Source organism: Chrysemys picta, chromosome 5, assembly GCF_011386835.1.
Source record: "Chrysemys picta bellii isolate R12L10 chromosome 5, ASM1138683v2, whole genome shotgun sequence".
Lineage (NCBI taxonomy): Eukaryota > Metazoa > Chordata > Testudines > Emydidae > Chrysemys > Chrysemys picta.
The window spans coordinates 96147983-96172066 of record NC_088795.1 but is presented as its reverse complement, the minus strand read 5'-3'; positions in this window follow the sequence as shown (position 1 = coordinate 96172066).

The following is a 24084-nucleotide window of genomic DNA, read 5'->3' as shown; positions in this document are numbered from 1 at the left end:
TCTGTTAATGTACGTGTGGGTGTGTGGGTACTCATCCGGTTCTGGGGTGGGAGTAACCCAGCCCTAGGGACCCTAGGTCCTGCAAGATAGCTCCATTGGGAGGGGACTTGCAGAATGGAGAAGTAAAGCTCCATATGTAAACACAAGTGACACAAGCAGTACATTGACAGGATTACAGAACCCCCTTCCCCAGAGGAGTAACCCGAATAAATGAGCATACTGCAAAGTAATGGGCAAATCTGGTAACAAAGGCGTGTTAGATTATGTTTTCTCAACTTGTAAATGTACCTTTTTGCTAGAGTGTTTATCTCTGTTTGCTGTAACTTTGAACCTAAGGCTAGAGGGGATTCCTCTGGGCTCTTTAAGTTTGATTACCCTGTAAAGTTAGTTTCCATCCTGATTTTACAGAGATGATTTTTACCTTTTTCTTTAATTAAAAGCCTTCTTTTTAAGAACCTGAGTGATTTTTCCTTGTTTTTAGATCCAAGGGGGTTGGATCTTGATCCACCAGGAGTTGGTGGGAGGTAGGAGTGGGGATGGTTAATTTCTCCTTGTTTTAAAATCCAAGGGGTTTGGATCTGTATTCACCAGGGAATTGGTGAAGAGTCTCTCAAGGCTACCCAGGGAAGGGAATTAGCACATTTGGGAGTGGTGTCAGCGGACCAGATCTAAGCTGGTAGTTAAGCTTAGAAGTTTTCATGCAGGCCCCCACATTTGTACTCTAAAGTTCAGAGTGGGGAAGCAGCCTTGACACTTGCATTTATTTATTCTGCTGCCTTTCTCACTGTGGGCCCAATATAATTCCAGTTGAAATCAGTGGCCATTTAATCAGGACCTACAATACGCCTAAATAAAAGATAAGCAAAAAAACTGCTTCAGTGATCCTCTAAACCATGGAAGCTCTTTTATGGGAGTGTGGGAAAAAAGTTACAGATGAATGAAATTAAAACAATCTATCATCCCAGGACAACAACCAAATTCAGGATCTATTCGAGCTGTATCCTCCCCATACTGTTGTACGGCTGCCAAACATGGACATTATGCCACTCAGACAGGGCAAAGTTGGAGGCTTTCCACACAAAATACCAACATTGTATATTGGACATTAAGTGGAATAACTGCATTTGCCATGCAGCTGTTTATTGTTGCTCCGGTCTATAGTCTACCAGGGCCATTGTCCACAGATCGTGTCTTACGCTTTTCATAGAATCATAGAACTGGAAGGGACCTTGAGAGGACATCAAGTCCAGTCCCCTGCATTCAAGGCAGGACTAAGTATTATCTAGACCATCCCTGACAGTATTGTTTGTCCAACCTGCTCTTAAAAATCCCCCATGATGGAGATTCCACAACCTTCCTAGGCAATTTATTTCAGTGCTTAACCACCCTGACAGTTAGGAAGTTTTTCCTAATGTCCAACCTAAACCACCTTTGATGCAATTTAAGACCATTGCTTCTTGTCCTATCCTCAGAGGTTAAGAAATTGAAATCCATTTGAAATTCAGGTATAGAGCCAATATTCATAACTTCAAATACAAAAATGATATATGCATACAGATAGCATAATCATAACCAGCAAATCATAACCTTTTCATGGAAAAAATATTTTTCTTCCTCCTCCTTGTAAGAACATTTTATGTACTTGAAAACTGTTATATCCCTTCTCAGTCTTCTCTTCTCCAGACTAAACAAACCCAATTTTTTCAATCTTCCCTCATAGGTGATGTTTTCTAGACCTTTAATCATTTTTGTTGCTCTTCTCTGGACTTTCTTCAATTTTCCACACCTTTCCTGAAATGTGGCACCCAGAACTGGACACAATACTCCAGTTGAGGCCTAATTAGTGCAGAGTAGAGTGGAAGAATTACTTCTTGTGTCTTGCTTACAATACTCCTGCTAATACATTCCAGAATGATGTTTGCTTTTTTATAACAGCGTTACACTGTTGACTCATATTTAACTTGTGATCCACTATGACCCCAAGATCCCTTTCTGCAGTACTCCTTCCTAGGCAGTCATTTCCCATTTTGTATGTGTGCAACTGATTGTTCCTTCCTAAGTGGAGTACTTTGCATTTGTCCTTATTGAATTTCATCCTATTTAATTCAGACCATTTCTCCAGTTTGTCCAGATCATTTTGAATTTTAATCCTATCCTCCAAAGCACTTGCAACCCCTCCCAGCCTGTTATCGTCCACAAAATTTATAAGTGTACTCTCTATGTCATTATCTAAATCATTGATGAAGATATAACCCAACCGGTTATACACCCACTTTTCAGTAGCTCCATGTAGGTTGCATTTCCCTAGTTTGTTTATTAGAAGGTCATGCGAGATAGTATCAAAAGCCTCACTAAAGTCAAGGTATACCACAACTACTGCTTCCCCCCTATTTCTTTGACTTTCCCTGTCAAAGAAAGCTGTCAGGTTGGTTTGACATGATTTGTTCTTGACAAATCCATGTTGACTGTTATTTACCACTTTAATATCTTCTAGTTGTTTGCAAATTGATTGCTTAATTATTTGCTTCCATTAGTACAGAAATTAAGCTGACTGGTCTGTAATTCCCCAGATTGGCCTTATTTCCCTTTTTATAGATGGGCACTATATTTGCCCTTTTCCAGTCTTCTGGGATGTCTTCCGTGTTCCATGAATTTTCAAAGATAATTGTCAATGGCTCAGATATCTCCTCAGTCAGCTCCTTGAGTATTCTAGGATGCATTTAATGAGGCCCTGGTGATTTGAAGACATCTAACTTGTCTAAGTAAGTTTTGGACATGTCGGGAGAATGCCACAAGATGTTCCGGTAAATGCCATTCTCCAGGTGGCTTGTAACATCCAGGATAAAATTCCACCACTGGAGGGTGGAGGCAGCCCAGAGGCAGACCCCCATTACATGGGTTCATCAAGTCGGTTCTGTTTTTGGACTCTCAGGCCATCAAGCCCTTGTGGCCATACAGGAATGGACCAAGTGGTGGACGATTGCTACGACCCACCATTTGGCTAAGGGTTGAAGAAGAAGAAGTAGGTCTTTACCAGAGCAGAAATATCCCAGCCTAGCCCTTTGGTAAAAAATTAATAATAAGTCCTGTCCCCATTTAAGTCATTGACTTTGGTGGGACCAGGATTTCACCAATAGTTGGCAGTGAATGCAATTCAAAGATTTGCAGGCCATGTTGTTCATAATTTCTCTCCAGCTCAGTTAATAAATCTACTTACACTTTTAAGGTCTCTCTTTTAGATTGTAAGTGCTCTCATTCAGGGTCTCTCTTTTCATCTGTGTTTGGACAGTGCCAAGCACAATGGGGCCATGATCCTGACTGGGGCATTACCCTATTAGAAATGACAACAACATTTTTTTCTCCTGCTCATTGTTTTTTGCTCTTCTTTGCCTCCTGTATAGTATGTAAGTGGTGCTGAAACCTGTGAACACAATACTTTGCACAAGGTGAAATCACCTTTTTCGGTTAATTCCTTTGAGAAGTGAAAACCGTACTTGTACTTGTTTTGCATAGCAGACAAACAGTCTACCAGTACTAGAAACTAAACCTCATTATTTTGGTTATTTACATATTTACATAATTTGGAATAAGGATATTTTTTCTTTACCCTTAATTATGAATATTTTTTCCATTTACATCATCTAAAGTGAAGTGTATTTAAGCTGAAATCTGCAGGCCTCTCATGCAAGCCAACATATATTCATTATTCTAAGTACTTCACCAAGCACATAATCCTTGTTTGCTTGCAATGTACAGTAATTTTTCCACTATTTTGTTTTCTGGGTATTATATTTAAATTGTTTTATTTTATATTTGTAAGAATTACTTGCTTCATGTAAAGCTAATATTGAATTTTCTTCCACTACAAGATATAAATAGTAAAAAGATAGCAAATTTAAATATCCATAATTATAGAACTTAAACTGTTAAACAAAGTAGATTAAATGTACCGTTGATGCATATTTACTTTCTGTAAGGTTAGTCTTCAGTTATTAAAACATGAAATGTTTTCCCAATAGTAGTTATGGCAAACACATTTGCATTTGAGTGCCAAAATAAATCTAACGTGATACGTACAGCCTCAAGTGCCAGCCCTATTCATAAACATCATTCTCCTTGCTCTATACTCTCCTCATAGTCCTGGCCTTTTCCATTAATCCTGCACCCTCTGTTTCTCCCTTTGCCCATCTTTCTTTGGTCTTCTTACAATACTCCGCCAGTTCCCTGATTTCACTTACTTTATGTTACCACTCATCTTTTTTTCTATTCCCCTCTTGCTATCTCATCTCCATTTTGCAGATAGGTCAATGTGGGACAAGAAGGTCAAGTGACTTGCTCAAATTCAGCCAAGAAACCAGGGGCAGAGTTAGGAAAAGAACCCAACTCTCCTAATTCTCAATCCCAGGCTTTAATTCCAAACTCATGCTTCATGAAATACCTCTGTCTCTTCAATGGAACAAAAACCAAATTGCCAGATATAAACATGCCTCAGGCTCAGTCTGGATCTGTTACTCCAAAATTCAGACTTCAGGTATCCCACAATGGCCTTCCTACCCTAATAACTCAGTTGTCAATTTGGTCTGTTTTGTTAAGTAACAGGAAGTGGCCCACCCTAGAGGAATTACTGGGGTTTTACCAGGGAGTTTGTCTCTGGCCTTCAGAGGACTCCCCAAAACAGACTGGTTCTGTTAATCCTTGGGAGAACACGGATACAGCCTTCCACTCAAAGAATTGACACACAGGCAGTCATTTCTTTAAAAACAAAATAACCTTTATTTAACACATAATATTCCCTAATACAATAAGTATAATACATATACCAAAAAAGAATAAACCATGAACCTTGTTAACATAACAGGCATACATTAAAATACAAACAATACTAGGAGCACATATACATAACCAAATACCCAATACTATGATATTATACAATTAAAACACAGTTTTAAGTGGTTACATTCTGCATGGAATGGCCAGTCACATGCAGAATTCTGACAGCAAAGCATTAAAAACAATAAACACACATACACAGACATACAGCTTTTTTAACTCAGGCATACATATACACGCTTCAATTGGAGTCTTCTATTGAAATCATCATGCTTACTTTCTCTGTTGTTTTCTTTCTCTCTCTCTGATTTGGTCCTTGTGTTCTGTCAATTACTGGCATTGATCTGCTTCTTTTCGTCTGCCTTCCTGATTTCAGCTCTTTTTTCTTACTCTGTTCTTCTCCTATCTCCTCTGCTGCCCATCCACACCAGTACCTTCCATTCACACTGACATGATGCCTATCAGCTCTCCACCTTATATACAGATTTTGACCTATTATGATTGGTTGGTTTAACACATCATATGGTTCTAACCCACCAATCAGCTTCAAGGCCTTTGGAATCTGGACCTAATTGAAAACCTGTGCCTTTAGAGCTGGACCTGTTTGAAGACCTGTATTCTATCTAACTGACCCCTCCCTTAAGGTATTGGAATGACCTTTATTTCACCCCAGTCTACCTGATTGCCATTGGCGGAATCATTCTAAGGCTGCTCTTTTGATTTCCATAGCTTTGATTCCTTGTTTTCCCTAGCCATGACCACTTAAAACTATCTTTATTAACTATTTACATCTTTATAACTACCAAACAAATTATATATTTATATACACCTTATCAGTATGTTTCACTGTAACCACTCCAAATTCACTAATTTTCATAAACCCCAATCTCGATCTTTCCCCTGCTAAAGCTAATGATGACAGATCAGCACTTTTTATGCTGGACAGCGCCTAGAGCTGAACAGCATTTTCAGCACACACAGCAGCTGGAAAATCCGCTGTATCAGATCTAATGCAAAATTATATAGCATGGGCAAATCTCTAATAATAACAGTGCACATGTTGAGATGTGCTATGTTTTTTAAGGCTTGGTTGTACATCAGTCAGTCATTCTTTCTCAGCCTAGCTCTGGGACTTATAAGACCTTATTGCTATGCTCCACCATCTACAAGCTCTTGGTTTCAAGGCCACCAGACCTTCTCATCTTCAATCCAACCGTTTGTCTTCTTGTGCAGTCTTTTTTTCTCTGTTGAGGCCTGTGTCATTGCTTTACACACATAGTGGCAATTGGAATATAAAATAAAGATAAAAATCCCTTTAGAAACAATTGTGTTTCAGCTTACTTGGTGGCTCTTTAAATCAAGGCACTGAAGCTCAATAGTGAGATCTAGAGGGAAAAGTAAGTTTTAAGCATGTGATAGGTTTGGAAATACAATTAAGCGGGCTCACTGAAAATTTGGATCTTGTGCTTTTGTTCTAGATATCCACCAGATTAATTATGATCTTATTCTTGTGTATTATTTGTATAGCTCCAAAAGTGTGCTGGGCACTTTGCAAACACAGGAAAACAAGGTCTGTGTCCTGAAGAGCTTACAATTTGGTCCTTTGAGATGATTTACATGGGAAGGTCTCTGTGCTTGCACAGCGTCTCATTCATACAACAAGGATGGGAAATGGGATGAAACAAAAGTATGTGTGTGTGGAGGGGATGATTAATCAAATATCTTGTGAATTCCTTGTTTGTTTGTTGTTTTCTGCTTTATGAACACTTCTAAAAGGGGAGTACTACAATTTATATGTGGGGATGTATCATCCCTACACCAACCTAATGGAAAGTTCCATGAGGAGGTAAGGGTCACGATGGAACACTTGCAAGGTAATAAATCATGGCCTTATGTAAGGGCCCCCTGGTGGTCTAGGGATTATATAAGATGAGGTAAACAAGGTAATAAATCATGGCCTTATGTAAGGCCCCCTGGTGGTCTAGGGATTATATAAGATGAGGTAAACAAGGTGATAAATCATGGCCTTATGTAAGGAATGGTTAAACCAATCGGTGTGGGGCTATACATGTGATAAACACATGATTCTCCTTCTTGTCCAATCCGTAGATGTGTGATTATAGCCTAATTGTGTTATGTAATGTTGAGAAAAACTATAAAAGAAAGCTTGTAATAAACAGGATTCAGATTCAGCTTGCAACCACATTGGTCGTGTGCTTTATCCGCTCCGCATGGGACCCCACATTTATATCCCTCCTGGAAGAAATATACTTGAAGAGGAAAGCTGAAGGAAGAGAGTGTAGACACACAGAAGAGCAGGTGAGGGAAGGTGTTCCTGGCATAGGAAGTTACATTGAAGAAGTAAAGAGATGAGCTTGGGAAAAGGCCAATAAGGGAGTGGCATGTCATGATGGCTGAGTGGAGTAAAGGGGGCAAGGGAGCATCACTATCACATATAGAAAAAGAGAAGAAAATACGAAATTGAACTATAGATCCCCAACAGTGACTTTTCTTATGTGTATTCTGGACGTAAGGGAAATTATATCACAAAAGAACAAAGGTAGACTGCAAAACATGAACATAATATCCCTCTGCTCTGCAGCAAAGTGGGCTGTTACAAATGTAGATTTGGTGATCAGCACAGATGGACTGAAAAATATATTAAAGATCACAAATCCTCCTTCCTTTTTTATTCTGTCTGTCACAGGTTTGAACTTAAGTCTGGGCAATTATGTAAAGAGATGGAGGCCTGTACTTCGGAAGCCTGCATGTTTGGGGTTTACTATCCTTGATATTTTATTCATTGTAATACAATGTTGCCATTATATCAACGTGAAATAAAGAGAATTGCAATGCAATTTTACTCTGATTGTTTTCCTCTAAAATGTTTTAGTAACATTTAATTTAAAAGCAGTTGATACCAACTATAGTCCAAAATATAAATAATCTTGTGGGGCAAATTCTGCTTTCTGTACCCTTACAGTGCCTTACAGACTAAGTCATCCTATGGAAGTCATTGGGACTACTCCATGAAAGAAGGGCCCAAGCCCTAGAAGAAAGAGGAAAAAAACCCAATTCTGTACTATTAATGCAAAAGAGTAGAAAATTACATCCGATTTTTTATGAGCCTTGACGTGTCCACAATAATCAAGTGCTGTATGTGGTCATGACATCCATCAATTATGGCCCTTTCTGTGAAGTAATATTTTTAAATCAGTCAAATATTATTATGTTTTATGAGTTTATAAGCATTGTAAAATGTTAAAATTCAGAACTAATATCTTTCTCATTTATGCTTTAACTATGACTACTATCAGATGTGTCTGCTGCCATTTGACAGTTCCTGGTCAAGAATTTTAACAATTATTCTAAATTTGCATTTGAATATAACCACAGCACGTCCGATTAATTCATCCCTTCCCTGTAATAATTTCCTGTGACCTTTCAAACATGAAGGTACCTTAATTTCCTGAGAATAAATTTGCAGTTCTAAAGTTTCTGGAGAATTTTAAATGCAGTACTATCTGTTTAAATAAATACCTATTAGACTGTTTATAGACACTGATGGAACTATATTAGTCTTAAACTAATCATTTTGTGTTTAGCTCTGTTACTAATATAACACCACTGACATTTGAAACTAAAATTTATTTCTTTGTAATTGACCAATATATTCTAGGCATTAGACTGTAGTGGCCACCCATCCTGCATTGCTTATTTCATGTCTAATGTTCTGCAATTGGTATCCAATAAGAAGCTTCTGTGAAGGGGTTGACTCACTGCTAGCACCTCCTCGTGGCTGGACATAGTGTAGCAGTTCTCTCCCAACCAGGCACTTCCTACTGACAATCACTTTGAGCCTGCCGTGATCTGCCTCTTCCTGAGACTTGACCCTTCAATCAGGTCACTTAAAAGTCTCTTCCCTTCCAAGATAGTCAATAAACAAAACCAAAGGGAATTAATACAAATACATTGAGTTCACAGATAGTAGAGGGGAGTAGTTCCCTCTTAAAGTAAGTCAGCATCTAGCCCTCACTTTCTTAAGGGAGGGGCCATCAGGCAGCAGGCATCTGGGCAGCTTCTGCCTTCTCTTCAGGAGCTGAGTGCTGAAGGCCTGCTCTTCTCTCTGGCTTGCCATCAGCTGAGCTGGGGCTCTCTCTCTTAAACCTCTCTCTCCAATCCTGACTTTTTTTCACCGGTGCAATGGGGCAGAGCCAGCTGAGCCCACCTTAGCTCATAAACCCCATGTTGTCGAGTGTGGGGTTTGTATACACCATCACACTTCCCAGAACCATTTGATCAGCTACAAAGTAATAAACATATCAATTGTGATAAAATCTGCTAATGTACACACAATTCAAGTTGCCCTGCCTCTCAGACACACACATCCTTCCACTGGTGCTGAACCTATGGATAGGCCCAAATTTCTGGCCTCAGAGTAAGATTTCTACATTCACCCTTCCACACAGTGGCTCCATACAGCTGCCCAAACTTGACCAAGCCAACTTGGGTAAATATTCTTCAGCAATAATTATAAGTTTTAGTATACTACAGTGTACACTTCCATAAACTGAGAGGCTAGCAAGGCACATGATTTAAGAGATAATGAACACTATACATGAAGACAGCAAAGTATGCAAAACCATTCCAATAAATCACCAATAAAGTATTTCAGCCTTTTAATTATTTTCCTGCAATGTCACTTCCTGCTAGACTCATTGCAACACCACAAGACAGTGGAGACATGTGTGTTTCACATTATAGAGTTTTGGTGGTATTGAATTGACTTTCATTGATTTGGTAAGAGGAACTGAAAAATAGCATGGATGTAATCCAAGTAACTTCACTAAGAACTTGCTGTGGTATATCTAATTCTCCTCTAACAATGGCATTATATTTGGTAGGAAATGAAGTGCCATTGACATTATGCTGGGAAGCTTTCCATTTAAGGTGCTGATGTAAGTTAAATGCAGAAGAGTAATTGCTCCATTCTAGTTTAAACAGCAAAAGTGACTAGTGGTTCATTTTTTTTTTTGATGTCCAGTTTGAGACACCTTAAAGGAGGCTGATTTGAAGGTGTGTTTAAGGAAAATTGTCACTTGCCTTACACGAGATTTTCCATTGTACATGTTACAAACTGTCTACTATTTGGGAAAGACAGGATATTAATAACACATAAATGTATTAAATCAGTTCTAGTACATATCAAACAATATTACAACTATTTATGTGGTATAGTAGGTCTTGCTATTATAAAATAGGCCATGTGTTTAACGGGCCTGTCTAGGGCCCTATTAAGAAAAAGGGCCATTTTTTCAGAAATGGAAAAAAGCCCAAGGCCAATAAATGTAGAAAATAACAGAATCCATATCAGAACAAACCAATGATCCACGTGTTCTGGTATCCTGTCTTTGAGAGTGGTAAATGCTGGATGGTTCGAGAAAAACATACCCCGCCTCCCTCCCAAAAGGCAACATTATTATCAATATTTGTATTGTAATAATGCCTAGGCGGTCTCAATCAGAGCCATTGTGCTAGGCACAATTGTGCTTGGCTTCAGTTATTCCCACCTTTGACACCTCTTGTTTGGACTAGAGCAATGTGATATACCTGGGTATGGAGACTTCAGTGCTTGGGAAACTCCAGCTGGTACAGAACACTGCAGCATGGCTCCTCAGCCACACTGGCTACCATGAACACATCAGATCATTCCATGGCTCCCTGTCCTGTCTTCCCATAGAATATCCATTCAAATTTAAAGTCTCAGTCCTTCAAAGTGCTCAAGGAGCCCAGGATGTCTAAAAGATCACCTAAAGTTCTAGGATGAAGACAGCATCAACTTTGCTCTTATGACACAAAGAAACTTTCTACATTAAGGGTAAAGCTTGTCTGTGCAGGAGATAGAGCTTTCTCAGGCCTGTCCCAAGACTATGGAAGGAACTCCCCCAGGAACTAAAAACCATCACAAACCACACCACCTTCCATTCTACATATAAGGCACAATTCTTCGACCTTGCCTTCACTAACAAGAAAACATACCAACATGTGTGTATGTACTAGAGAGAGAAAGAAAGCGAGAAATAAAAAAACCTTCAAAATGAAACATTCCACTGCACACACTTCTGCCCCTGGGGAGAGCATGAGAGAACAGACATGTGACAGATGTTAGTCAGGTTGTTTAATGCACTGCTGAAAGACAGTAAGACACTGCAGTGATAAGTCCAGTATAAGAACCTATATAGAATGAAATAGACACTGCACAAACACCTAACAGAAAGAATGTCCCTGCTCCAAAGAACTTTCAGGCCACATACCAGATGGAAGAAAAGAGATGGATGTAACACATTTGGGGGAAAGCACAAAGCAAAAATAAGAGTACTGGTCACAAATCATGAGCAGTGGTCTCAGGACATCAGCTGCCTGACCATTGTTCAGTTCTTTACTATCTGTGAAAACATTTTCCTGGGTCCAGCTGGTGATCACTTCATGTTCTGAAGCATGAGGATTAATAGCTTTTGTAAATGTATCCAACCTATTTTGACTATAAATTAAGAGCGGGTCAATTTTTTCATCAGAAAATCACTCGAACAAAAAATGCCATTCTTGCAAAACTGAAATTTTCAAAATTTCAGTTTTGCTGAAAAATTTTGATTTTTCTATTGGAGAAATCAAAATGGCAGCTTCCTGGATGCTTGTCTGGAAGGCTGTTGTCAAATTCACTTTCTGGCTCCCGGCAAAAAGTAAAATTGTTGGGAGTTTTCTAAGAGGGCTGCCAAGGCTGAATACTTTGACTCTCCAGTCCTGAAGCTGGGGTGAACAAGCCAAGATCCAGAGGAGCAGAGACATGGGATGCTCAGTCTCCTTGCTTCTCCACTGCTCGAGGGATGGAAAGGTAAAGAACCTGGGCACTTAGGCTCCCAGCTTCCCTTCACCTCAGAGTTGGTAAAGCTGAGCACCATGTGAGCTGTTTTTAACTCTCACTAAGATAGTGTTTATCTCAATAACAACTTGTGTCATTGAGTTCCACACATTAATAATTGCATGTTTCATAATAAACTATTCTCCTTCTGCCCATGTTAAATTTTCTGTATTCTGTTTAAGAAAGAAATATTTAAGAAAGTCATCACTTGGTACAAATTAAGTATAATTATTCTTGCTGATTCATCCAATGTTGAAATCTGCTATCTGCTTTTTTGTTATTCAAAAACAAAGCATAATGTCCAAAAATAGGAAAATTTTTTGCATGCAATTCATAGCTTCACTGGGTGTAGCACAAATACATCCACAGTGAGTTGGGTAGAGAAGTTTTTTAAGTTTGATTTCCGTGGAATTAACTGTGAATCTCAGAGACATAGCTAAAAATGTTAGCTAGTTTGTGTCTAACTTTCTTGCTGCTATATGTTTCTGTGTGGCAGCTGTGTGGGGACATTTAATGATAGTACCACCTTGTAGTCCTTTTTGCTTTCATAGTCTGTTTTGTTCCCTCTTCCCCCTCCCCATAGGAATTCTACACTACACTTTCTTACTAAGTAGATTGGTTCTGATTCAATGTCCAAGTCAAAGAATTGGTTATAATAATAAATAACCCATTGCACTTAAATGGAGCTTTTCCTCTTCAAAGTTCTTTACAAACACTCATTAAAAAATGAAGGATCAAATTAATTCTCGGGGACCTGGAGACTTGGCTGGTGGACATACTGAGGAACCAGAGATTCTAGGCTTCTATCCAATATTTATTTTAGGTTGTTAAGCAGAAAGTTAGACAAAGTTTCTCCATGGTTTTATCAAGTTCTCTGGCTTCATCCTGTGTTTTCCCATCAGGTCCTTCAAGGGAAACTCTTGATGATCTGTACTGGGTATTCACTGGCTTCCATATGGAAGTTTAGGTGACTGTGTATCCTCTTTCTCTGTCATATTGTCACAACTGACATCAGCGGAGACATCCAAACTGGAGCAGTCTCCAGGAGAGTCCCTATTTGCCCCTCTCTAGGTCCAAAATAAGCCTGAATTTGTTGAATTTCGGGTCTTGCTCCATTGCTGTAAGAAGGCATTTAGCCAGAGCTGAGGTGCGTTTGGGTGGCCTCTCTTTTGGGATGGGGTGGATTCTTGAACTGGTTTGCAATTTGTTTGTGCTGCCTGGGAGAGGTTTGCAGGCGTATTTTTTGTATGGATTTTGTATGGATTGTCAATTGGTGTCTCCACCCATTTTCATACATTTTTGTGAGTATGTCTCACAGATTTATCTGCCATTTGAATATCAGTGAAAGAAAAGTAGCTTTTACTGCAAAAAACAATGACAACAAGGGATTCAACATCAGCAAAACATGCTCTTCTTATTTAAATTTTAGGAAAACAGTGAAAAGTTCAAGTGAATATTTCATTCTCAATGAAAATATGTGGACAATTCCTTAGTGACAATATCATCTAAGAGGATAAACGAGAAATGCAATCTTGGGTCAGAGGGTAAAAAAGTTTCTGATGGTTCACGGAGTGCGATTTTCTTTAAATCTTTCAGACAATGTCTATGTGCAGAGGCGGTAGGGTTATACAGAAGTGTATTGGATAGCTGCTCATTTACCCTATATATCTCTCTTATCTGGGGTATCTTAGAATTTTGTTCTGTTGCCTCTCTATTTTCTTATGTATGTGAGGCTGCAAATGGAGATAGCAGGATTGTTTGAGCTCTAATGCAGTCGATATGCTGCTAACACTAATTTTTCTGCCACCTTATCTTTGGGCCCAGATAAGGTGATGGTTTTGCTTTCCTAATACCTGGTTTTATTTTCAGTGATTGACTTTGGGGCCTAAATACTAGGGAAGTCCTAAAGTGTAGTTTGAATGAAGCTGTAGCTTACCTAAAATGTGTTACATTATGTGGAACCTGAGAGTGGCAGAGGGAAGTAGCAGGAAAGTGGGTAGGAGTGACACGGGTTCTGTAATCAAGGAGGCACGATAGGCCTAAGTTAAGGCTCCTCCAAGTTGCAGGATTGGATAATGAGTCTACAGGTTGACTCTACAAATCTGCAGTGGAAGTTAGGGCTATTAGGAGGTCAATACGCCTTCCTCCTCAGAGGGAAAAATAATTGTGGATTACTTGATAAATTCCCCTGTTCTGTTATTTCCCCCTGAAGCATCTCGGACCAGCCAGTGTCAGAAGACTGGATGCTGGGCTAGATGGACCATTGGTCTGACCCAGTATGGCTGTTTTTATGTTCTAGTAGAACTATACAAGAGAGAGAAATGGAAAGGGAAGAAAGGGAGATTAGAATAATATATCAATGACTTTTTAATTTTTAGATATCAAGGTCTACAATCTAGGTATATGTAATTTCACATTAACAGAATGGGTAGTAATCACTAGAATTTAACAGTTCTTGGTACTTTCAAATCTCAACAAAATAGATTTACCATTAGAAAAATATAAACCCTGTCACTGCTTTAATAGCAGTTTTCCAATGTACTTTATGGCACATTACCTTGGTTACGTGCAGGTTCACAGAGAAACACTCCATTTCCTTCCTGCAGAGATTTTACTTTCATTTGTCAGTGGCAGAATGGGACTGTATATCTCCTATAGGTAGCAGAATAGACAGCAGGTGTTCCTTTTTTGGGGAAAAAGGGCCTTTCTGATCCTATGGACAAATAAGGCCAGAAAGCCCATTCTTTTAGCTTAGTTTCTCAATCCCATTTTTATTTTACCTTCCATCACACTCTCTTCCCCAATGATGCCTTTTTCTCTTTCAAAAATCCTCGAAAGAATCTCTTTGATAAGTCATCTCTGTTCTTGCTAACAAAGAGCATGGTATCTGCCAAAATGTAAACCTAATTTCTTATATAACATGATATTTTGTTGATTTTTAAATTCATTCCTTTCCATCATTGAACAATGAACCCTCCATTAAATCCAGCTGAGGGCAGGCAAGATCCATCTAGCTCTGAGAAAAAGGATGCAGCTATTTGACTAAAGAGTCATGAATTGTTTTCCTGTACCCTGCCAGCTATTATGTTTCGGTATAGTATATCTGATAGAATTACTCTGAACATGAAAAAAATGTTTTCACTGTCATGGTATTTAAGAAAGATCAATGATGGTCTCAGAACAAAATATGAATAGTGCTTTGTCTCCCAATTTATGGGTTTTAAAATTTAACTGTAATAAGAGTGTATCTTCTGGTGTCTTGCATGATCTATGTGAATTTACATATAGCATAATGCATTCATCTGCATGCTCAAATACAGAATGGATGGAAAGCAGATGAGAGCTGAATAAAATTGGAACAACTGATATTGTTGCACTGAATTTATGCATCATTGATTTTAGAGCCATTCAAATTTGCAAGTGTTTGCATCTGTATATTCAGGATTTTTTTTCACATGAAATGTCGTCATTTTTAGGCCCCAGCAGCTACAGAGCTACTCTGCCAGCAGCAGCAGCCACATAAGGATGCATTAGGCATCCACTCATCTCTGTATTTTTCCCCCCGGGGGGCACAGTGTGTCCAGACTGATGTCCCTGGTAACCGGGTGCCTGGGAATGATGCACGTGTACACCCAACTTCCTAACTCAGGGCCAAGTGCTTCTTGTTTGATTGACATTCATTGTATTGAGGAACATTTTTAAAGGACCAGCCAGCCAAAGAAAGCAATATCACTCTGGCTGACAGCATCGTTTCTGTCAGCCAGCCTAAGGACTAATTTCCTACTGTCTTTGAATTGTAGGGGAATGGTGGAGGAAAAGGACACTTTGTCAAAATGTGATCCTCCCATGATAGCTCCCTTGCTCAGGATAAGTAGACCATTCCACTCTTAATTGTTTGAAAAGCTGAAGATTTTATTCAAAATTGAGCAGCAGAATTTCTTTTATTTCAATTGCAATATGTTCTTCAATTATACTCCTGGGAATAATTTTAAATCTTTGACTGTGCAGTTTAGTGTGCCACTGCTTCATATTGTGTTCTTAACATGCACGTTTTTAAAATCAAGTCCACAAAAGTAACTTATGCAGTTAATTATGCAGACACATTTTCTATTAGTGAGATGGAATTAAAACTAGCAAAAGGCAACATTTGCTTATTTCATTTTGTTGCTTGGACTGATCAAAGGAAGAAAAAGCAGAGGTGTCTTCTCAAATTGATGTATAAAAGGCTACAAGTCCTCTTAAATTAATTTAAAGCAGTGTTGTTTAGATGGGGTGTTTGGCCCTGGTGCAGTGTCTTACTCTCAACATAATTAAAATCTGCATCAATATGTTAAGTGGATTGAGAACAGATTGAAACATTAAATAGTGTGTGGGTGAGGGTCATTTTCCAGGATTATCTGAGTGTATCTCCCTTAATCATTTCCCTGCCACTATGCAGACCTTGGGCATTGGTGCATCCCTATCCTTCCTATTCTCTGCTTGTGGAACATAATAACCTAGTCTTCTGTAGGCTGTAATGCTTTGGTCTAATTTTGGTTGTTGGGTTTAATCTATGGGTGCTGAGTGGTGTTGGTGATCTGTGATATACAGGGGGTCAGACTAGATGATCTGTGGTCCCTTCTGGCCATAAACACTATGACTAAACAAAAAATTAGAGTAAATCTTAAGTACCAAACTGGAGTTAGGTATTTAGTGAGGTGTGTCAGGTACAGATTTATTTATTTTATTTATCAATGATCTAAAATAATGAATGAAATATGACTATGTACAGAGCCACCAGCAATTGAATTCACCGTAGAGGAACAAGAATATCAGAGGGGTTTCTAGCAGCCTTGTTATTGCTTTGTGGCCTAGAATGGGAGAAGATTCATTCATTCAGTCATAATATTCCTAACATATACTAAAATATTTCAGACATCCTAACAAAGAATGATAGCACTGGTCTACAATTTTTGAGAAGTTGTCTGCTTCAGAGATAAAATGTGCTATTTATTATGTATTTTGATGTGCTGAATTCAAATATGACAATTAAAACAACTGATTGGCTACTGTTTCTAAGATATTTAAGTTTTTACATTTTATGTCTATGTATATTGTGTAGATAGTAGAGTTTTAATCATAAATTGTAAACCTAGGTCTTTTCATGTGTTTATGGTTGCTTTACATGATAATATTTCACCTGTCCTGTTTATGTAACACTTTAAAAATCAGCAAAAGGGTTATATAAATAAAATTTATTATGAAACAAAAGGCAAAAAACGATTATGTACATAGTTTAGTCCTATTCCGTGTCTATTCGGCGCTTCTTGGCTTGTCTCTTGTATTCATTAAATGGAGCATCTCTTGTCACTGTCCAGCAATAGTCTGCAAGCATTGATGGGCTCCATTTGCCCTGATAGCGTTTCTCCATTGTTGCAATGTCCTGGTGAAATCGCTCGCCGTGCTCGTCGCTCACTGCTCCACAGTTCGGTGGAAAAAAATCTAGATGAGAGTGCAAAAAATTTATCTTTAGTGACATGTTGCAACCAAGGCTTTTGTATGCCTTGAGGAGGTTTTCCACCAACAACCTGTAGTTGTCTGCCTTGTTGTTTCCGAGAAAATTTACTGCCACTAACTGGAAGGCTTTCCATGCGGTCTTTTCCTTGCCAGGCAGTGCATGGTCAAATGCATCATCTCGAAGAAGTTCACGAATCTGAGGACCAACAAAGACACCTTCCTTTATCTTAGCTTCACTTAACCTTGGAAATTTTCCACGGAGGTACTTGAAAGCTGCTTGTGTTTTGTCAATGGCCTTGACAAAGTTCTTCATCAGACCCAGCTTGATGTGTAAGGGTGGTAACAAAATCTTCCTTGATTCAACAAGTGGTGGATGCTGAACACTTTTCCTCCCAGGCTCCAATGACTGTCGGAGTGGCCAATCTTTCTTGATGTAGTGGGAATCTCTTGCACGACTATCCCATTCGCAGAGAAAACAGCAGTACTTTGTGTATCCAGTCTGCAGACCAAGCAAGAGAGCAACAACCTTCAAATCGCCACAAAGCTGCCACTCATGTTGGTCATAGTTTATGCACCTCAAAAGTTGTTTCATGTTGTCCTAGGTTTCCTTCAGATGGACTGCATGACCAACTGGAATTGATGGCAAAACATTGCCATTATGCAGTAAAACAGCTTTAAGACTCGTCTTCGATGAATCAATGAACAGTCTCCACTCATCTGGATCGTGAACCATGTTGAGGGCTGCCATCACACCATCGATGTTGTTGCAGGCTACAAGATCACCTTCCATGAAGAAGAATGGGACAAGATCCTTTTGACGGTCACGGAACATGGAAACCCTAACATCACCTGCCAGGAAATTCCACTGCTGTAGTCTGGAGCCCAACAGCTCTGCCTTACTCTTGAGTAGTTCCAAATCCCTGACAAGGTCATTCAGTTCACCTTGTGTTATGAGGTGTGGTTCAGAGGAGGAGGATGGGAGAAAATGTGGGTCCTGTGACATTGATGGTTCAGGACCAGAAGTTTCATCCTCTTCCTCGTCTGACTCAAGTGAGAATGATTTTGGTGCATCAGGAACCGGCAGTCCTTCTCCGTGGGGTACTAGGCGTATAGCTAATGGAATGTTTGGATAATGCACAGTCCACTTTTTCTTCTTTGACACACCTTTCCCAACTGGAGGCACCATGCAGAAGTAACAATTGCTGGTATGATCTGTTGGCTCTCTCCAAATCATTGGCACTGCAAAAGGCATAGATTTCCTTTTCCTGTTCAACCATTGGCGAAGATTTGTTGCACAAGTGTTGCAGCACATGTGTGGGGCCCACCTCTTGTCCTGATCTCCAATTTTGCAGCCAAAATAAAGGTGATAGGCTTTCTTAACCATAGTGGTTATACTGTGCTTTTGTGATGCAAAAGTCACTTCACCACAAACATAGCAGAAGTTATCTGCACTGTTCACACAAGTACGAGGCATCTCTGCTCACTTTGGCTAAACAGAAATGTGTCCCTTTGCAAAATCAAACACTGACAAATAAGAGAGCATGACACTGTATGATGTCTAGAGCTGATATAGGGCAATTTGTTCAGCAGAGTGATGTAAGCTTCGTTATGATTGCATAATCCATGACTTCTAGGAATAACATGATGCAATTCATATCATGTATGATGCAATACCAACTTCAGATTGCATCATTCATTGTTTTGCCTAAAAAGCAAGTACTGTCCAAACCCAGTCAAAGATTTATTCATAGATCCAGTCAAAGATGTATTTTAGTCATTTCTGGTTTAAATTGAGATCCCTTCCCTTTATAACTCATTTATCCTCCGCCATTCCCAAGTCAAGGGTCGTATATACTGGCCCAATAGCATATCTTGAAAACTAGAGCCAATCAACAATTTTAAGCATCATTTTCATTCTCAGTGACCCAGAATTAGTAAAGTTTGACTACATTTATTTCAGAAGCATTTTGGCTGTAGAGCAGTTTAGTTTGTCAGAGGATAAAAAATAGTGTTACTCAAGAATGTGAAGTTGCTTTAACAAGCCATTGGTCCAATCCAATTTTTCAGGGCTTCACAGTGAAGGAGCTGAATGCCTTTTTTATGGTATCTAGCCCTGAGCTATCTTATCAAAAGTTAGCAAAATACAGCACTGTTTAAAGACTGTTATCTAATCAAGGACTTTTGAACTTAGCATGGTGTTTCCCAAACAGAGAGGAACTGAAAGAATCATAAATCTGTGAAAGAATGAAGAGACTGGGAAATAGAAGTGTGCTGGGGTGACAGAGAAGTGTAATAAACAATCTGAGTCATAGGCTGTATTTTCTGGAATACTTATTCCATGTTGGTTAGGTTTTTGGAAAAGCTCATCGGAAACATTGACCTTATTGACAATGAAGTGGAAGAACTTCAATGGAAACTAATAACATGAGGCAAAAGAGCCCATGTTTTTCATAAATAGCAGGACAGTTTTTCCAGTCAGCAGAGTTCTAGGTCCTTAATCACTATAAAGTAGCTTTTTTTTTTAAATGCCAAAAATCTGCATAAGAGAAACTTCTACATTTTGAATCAAGCCTTGAGGGAAGAAAGAAAAGATGTTTCAACACTTTAGCTTTGAGCTAATTTTTGCCTATTTAATATAATGCACATTATTATACAGAATATATTGTCTGAAGTAAACACCACCCTAGTAATAAAGTTGAAAAACTGAAATCACAATATACATTCTTTTTGTTCTGTTCATTATTATTATTTTGTAAATCAGGCCTTGTAAAACTAGACATATATATATAGACTGTACTCCTTTATTTATCTACAAAAAAGGGACAGCTATTGTGCAAGAGTCTCCATGATCTCCTGAGAATATGCCTCACAGGGAAGAACACTTCCAAAAGTTAGATGCTAATTCAGGGTCTGTGTGGAGTCAGTCCTTGGCTTGTGTGCAGGCAGCTCTTTCATCTGGTCATGGTTTAGATTTTAGACTTTCACATCCTGTTTTGTTATTAAAATAAAGATCAAGCAACTGTGTGAATCACAATCCCAAAGCACAGTGTTTCCAAGATTATCCTCCCAACTCTGCTTGTACTATAGGCTGTCCAGTGGGAGTGTACATGAATGGAAGGGGTAGGGGTGAAGACCAACAATAGTGCCCCTCTTCTTCCTAGGTACTCCTTGACCGTTATGTTTCATTTACCCTCCTGTGCTAGCACAAGACCATTAGCATGGAAGGAGGTCATTTGTATTACAATTGGGTTTACAGGTAGACAGCTGGTCAGCTGACAATTAACTTCCTCTCTGAGCTACTTCTCCACTTTTCTGTTCTTATCCTGTAACTTCAACCTTTCAATGATGTCCCTTGGCAAGGCCAATAATGGGGATTGAATCCACAATCTCAGGACCTAAAAGCATGAGTCACCACTATGTGAGCTCAAAGACCTGCTCCATTAGCTCAGATGTAGTAACAGATTCATAAACCTCTGTGTTATGGTCTCACCACTAAAAGGGGACAAAAAAGCCAGACTGTCATTGTGTGGGTCACACACATACAGTTTGAGACACCCATAAACAACAAGGTAGCCAAGGAGGGAAGAGGGGACCAGCCATACACTAGCCAATGAATGGTTCCCCCAGGAATGGGTTACGGGGAGACATGGAATTCACAAAAGGAGGGAAGAGAGATGAAGGGGAGGATAGTTATTATTTCCTATAACCCCCCCCCATCTCCTATTATGTAATTTCATTGATCTTAAGTCTCCCCCACACAGGGGCGGCTCTAGCTTTTTTGCCACCTGTGAAGATGCAGTTCTGGCAGAACCCAACTGAGAGTGCCAACTCAGGACAAATTGCTCAAACAGGGCAGTTACAGCCCAAGGCTGGGGTTTTTCCACCTCTAAGGCAAACCAAACCAGCCAGGCTAAGAGGACTTCGGTCTCACCCCACTGGCTAACCGCAAGTCTCACAAGCAATTTCCTTAGACACTCCAGTTTCCCAGTATCACCACCAGTACCGCTCGTTATGGGGACAAATGGTTATGAAAACCAATACCCAAGTAAAAGAAAAAAGGTTCTCCTGATCCCAAAGGACCAAGCCCCAGACCCAGGTCAATATACAAATCAGATCTTACTCACAAATGACGCTGTTGCCAATCCTTTAGAATCTAAAATCTAAAGGTTTATTCATAAAAGGAAAAAGATAGAGAGGAGAGTTAGAATTGGTTAAATGGAATCAATTACATACAGTAATGGCAAAGTTCTTGGTTCAGGCTTGCAGCAGTGATAGAATAAACGGCAGGTTCAAATCAAGTCTCTGGAATACATCCCCAGCTGGGATGGGTCCTCAGTCCTTTGTTCAGAGCTTCAGTTTGTAGCAAAGTCCCTCCAGAGGTAAGAAGCAGGATTGAAGACAAAATGGAGATGAGGCCTCAGCCTTATATAGTCTTTTCCAGGTGTAAGAACACCTCCTTGTTCTTACTGTGGAAAATTACAGCAAAATGGAGTCTGGAGTCACATGGGCCAGTCCCTGCATACTTTGCTGAGTCTCAAGGCATATTTGCCTTTTCTCAATGAGTCCATTGTATAGCTGATGGTTCTTAATGGGCCATCAAGCACGCTAGGCAGAGTTAACACCAGCTTCTCTGGGATGTCTCCCAGAAGTATAGCATAAGTTTGCAATACAGACAGTATAGAGCCAATATTTATAACTTCAACTATAAAACTGATACACACAGATAGACAGCATAATCATAACCAGTAAACCATAACCTTGTCTTAGACACCCCATTTGACCCCCTTTATACAAGATTTAGGTGCCACTACAGGACCTTGGTTGCAACAATGATCGATATGGTCCCAGATTATATCAATAACGTCACACCGCCCCACGCGTGGAAGGCAGGCTGCCTTCGGCAGCTTGCCTGCGGGAGGTCCCGGTTCCGTGGATTTGGCGGCACACCTGCGGGAAGTCCCCAGTCCCGCGGCTTCGGCGTACCTGCCGCCGAATTGCCGCCGAATCCGCGGGACCAGCGGACCTCCCGCAGGCAAGCCGCTGAAGGCTGCCTGACTGCCGCCTCGCAGGGACTGGCAGGGTGCCCCCCGTGGCTTGCCGCCCCAGGCACGCACTTGGAGCACTGGTGCCTGGAACCGCCACTGCCCCCACAATTCTTCAATTACAATTACCATCTCATTGCAGTTCAGTGGAATATGTGAAATTAACTTCTTGTTTTAGTCTAGGTTCTAGAAGCTAAATGTACACATCACAAAACCACCATAGCTGTCATTATGTGGCATCCAGATGGCACTCAGTGGAGCAGCCAAAGACTGGCTAGGCATTTTAAGAGGAAAACTACTCTCTCTGCTCTAGAAGTGGTCCCAGTCAAAATTTGACTACTATATTAGGCATATTGGAAACCCCACTATCTTATTATTTATGGTTTTATGGAGAAAAACGAAGTGAGTGTCCAGACATTCTATTTAGAAAGGTGATTAAATTAGATTGCAGGGAAAGGATGATTGACAAGATTTTGCAATGTAGTTGGACTCTATCTATTATATTTGAAGAAGTGGTTCAGCAGTAGATCTCCAAAGTTTAGTTTGAGGTCTGCTTGTCTCCTAATGAAAGATAGACTTTTTTTTAGTTGACTTTAATTTTCACATTATGCCAAATGGCATCTGATAAAAATATAAACAATGTACAGATCAACAGATTACAAGAACAAAGAATTGCTGCTGCCTGAGAATGAGATTAAGGCACAGAATTAAAAAAGTTGGGAAATATATTCCTCCCTACTTCTTTCAAAGAGTTTCATTAGGTTATTTTTGATATTCTGTCCCATGGGTTCACAAATACATATTAGAAACAAGTTCAGCGATTCTCTTCATTGGATGCCCAACTATATTCATGTGAGCTCTTCACTTGGCTGACTAATACTTAGGAGGCAGTATTGTCCAGTGGCTAAGGCACTGGCCTAAGCTCAATTCCTGGCTCTGTCATTGCTTTGCTGGATGACCTTGGGAAAGTCACTTCCCTCCCCTGTGACTTAGTTTCTCCATGTACAAGATGGAAATAATGATATTGACTTCCAAGTGCTTTGAGATCTACTAATGGAAAGTGCAGTATAAGAGTTAGCTGGTATTATCAATAATAACTAATCCATTAAGCATTTGATATTTTCAATTCATGACTTTTTTATCCACTGAACGTTTAATGAAGATACAGATTTTCATTAAGATGTAGTATCTCTGGGAATTCAACAAAACAAAGTGAAAAAAGATTTTGCCACATCCACAGTGTAGAGAGATTTTATGCTGTTACTCATCATAATGTAGATTTGTTCATGATTTTTTCTGATCTATTGAGCTAGACATTCAATACAGCATATACAAATAGTATGGGGGGCGGAGGGGAGGGAAGCATTCATGCCTTCTCTTCTAAGAATTAAAAGAAAAAGTAGAGTATATGATATGTTTTCATCCCGCTGATTAAAAAAAAATCCCACCACTATTCAATGGCAAATTTTTTTCAAGTCAAGCCCTACCAATACAGGCGGCTGATTTCTGAGTTATTGTCTCCTTTCCTCATTAACCTGGGAATGCTAGCTGCAATATCCCTGCTAATTAAAGATTCAAGGTGGTCTGGATGTAACTGTTCTGAGATGATACACTCAAGTGTGATTTTAGCTATTTTAGAAAATTATCATCATGGCATCCCTATATATAAAGAGATTCTACAATAAGGGTCATAGGAAGCTAAATATTATGTTTAATAAAAGTTTTGTTGGAGTACTATTAATAGCAAGTTAATATTAAGGCCCTAAAACACAAGAACACCTCCCTTTCACTCCCCCG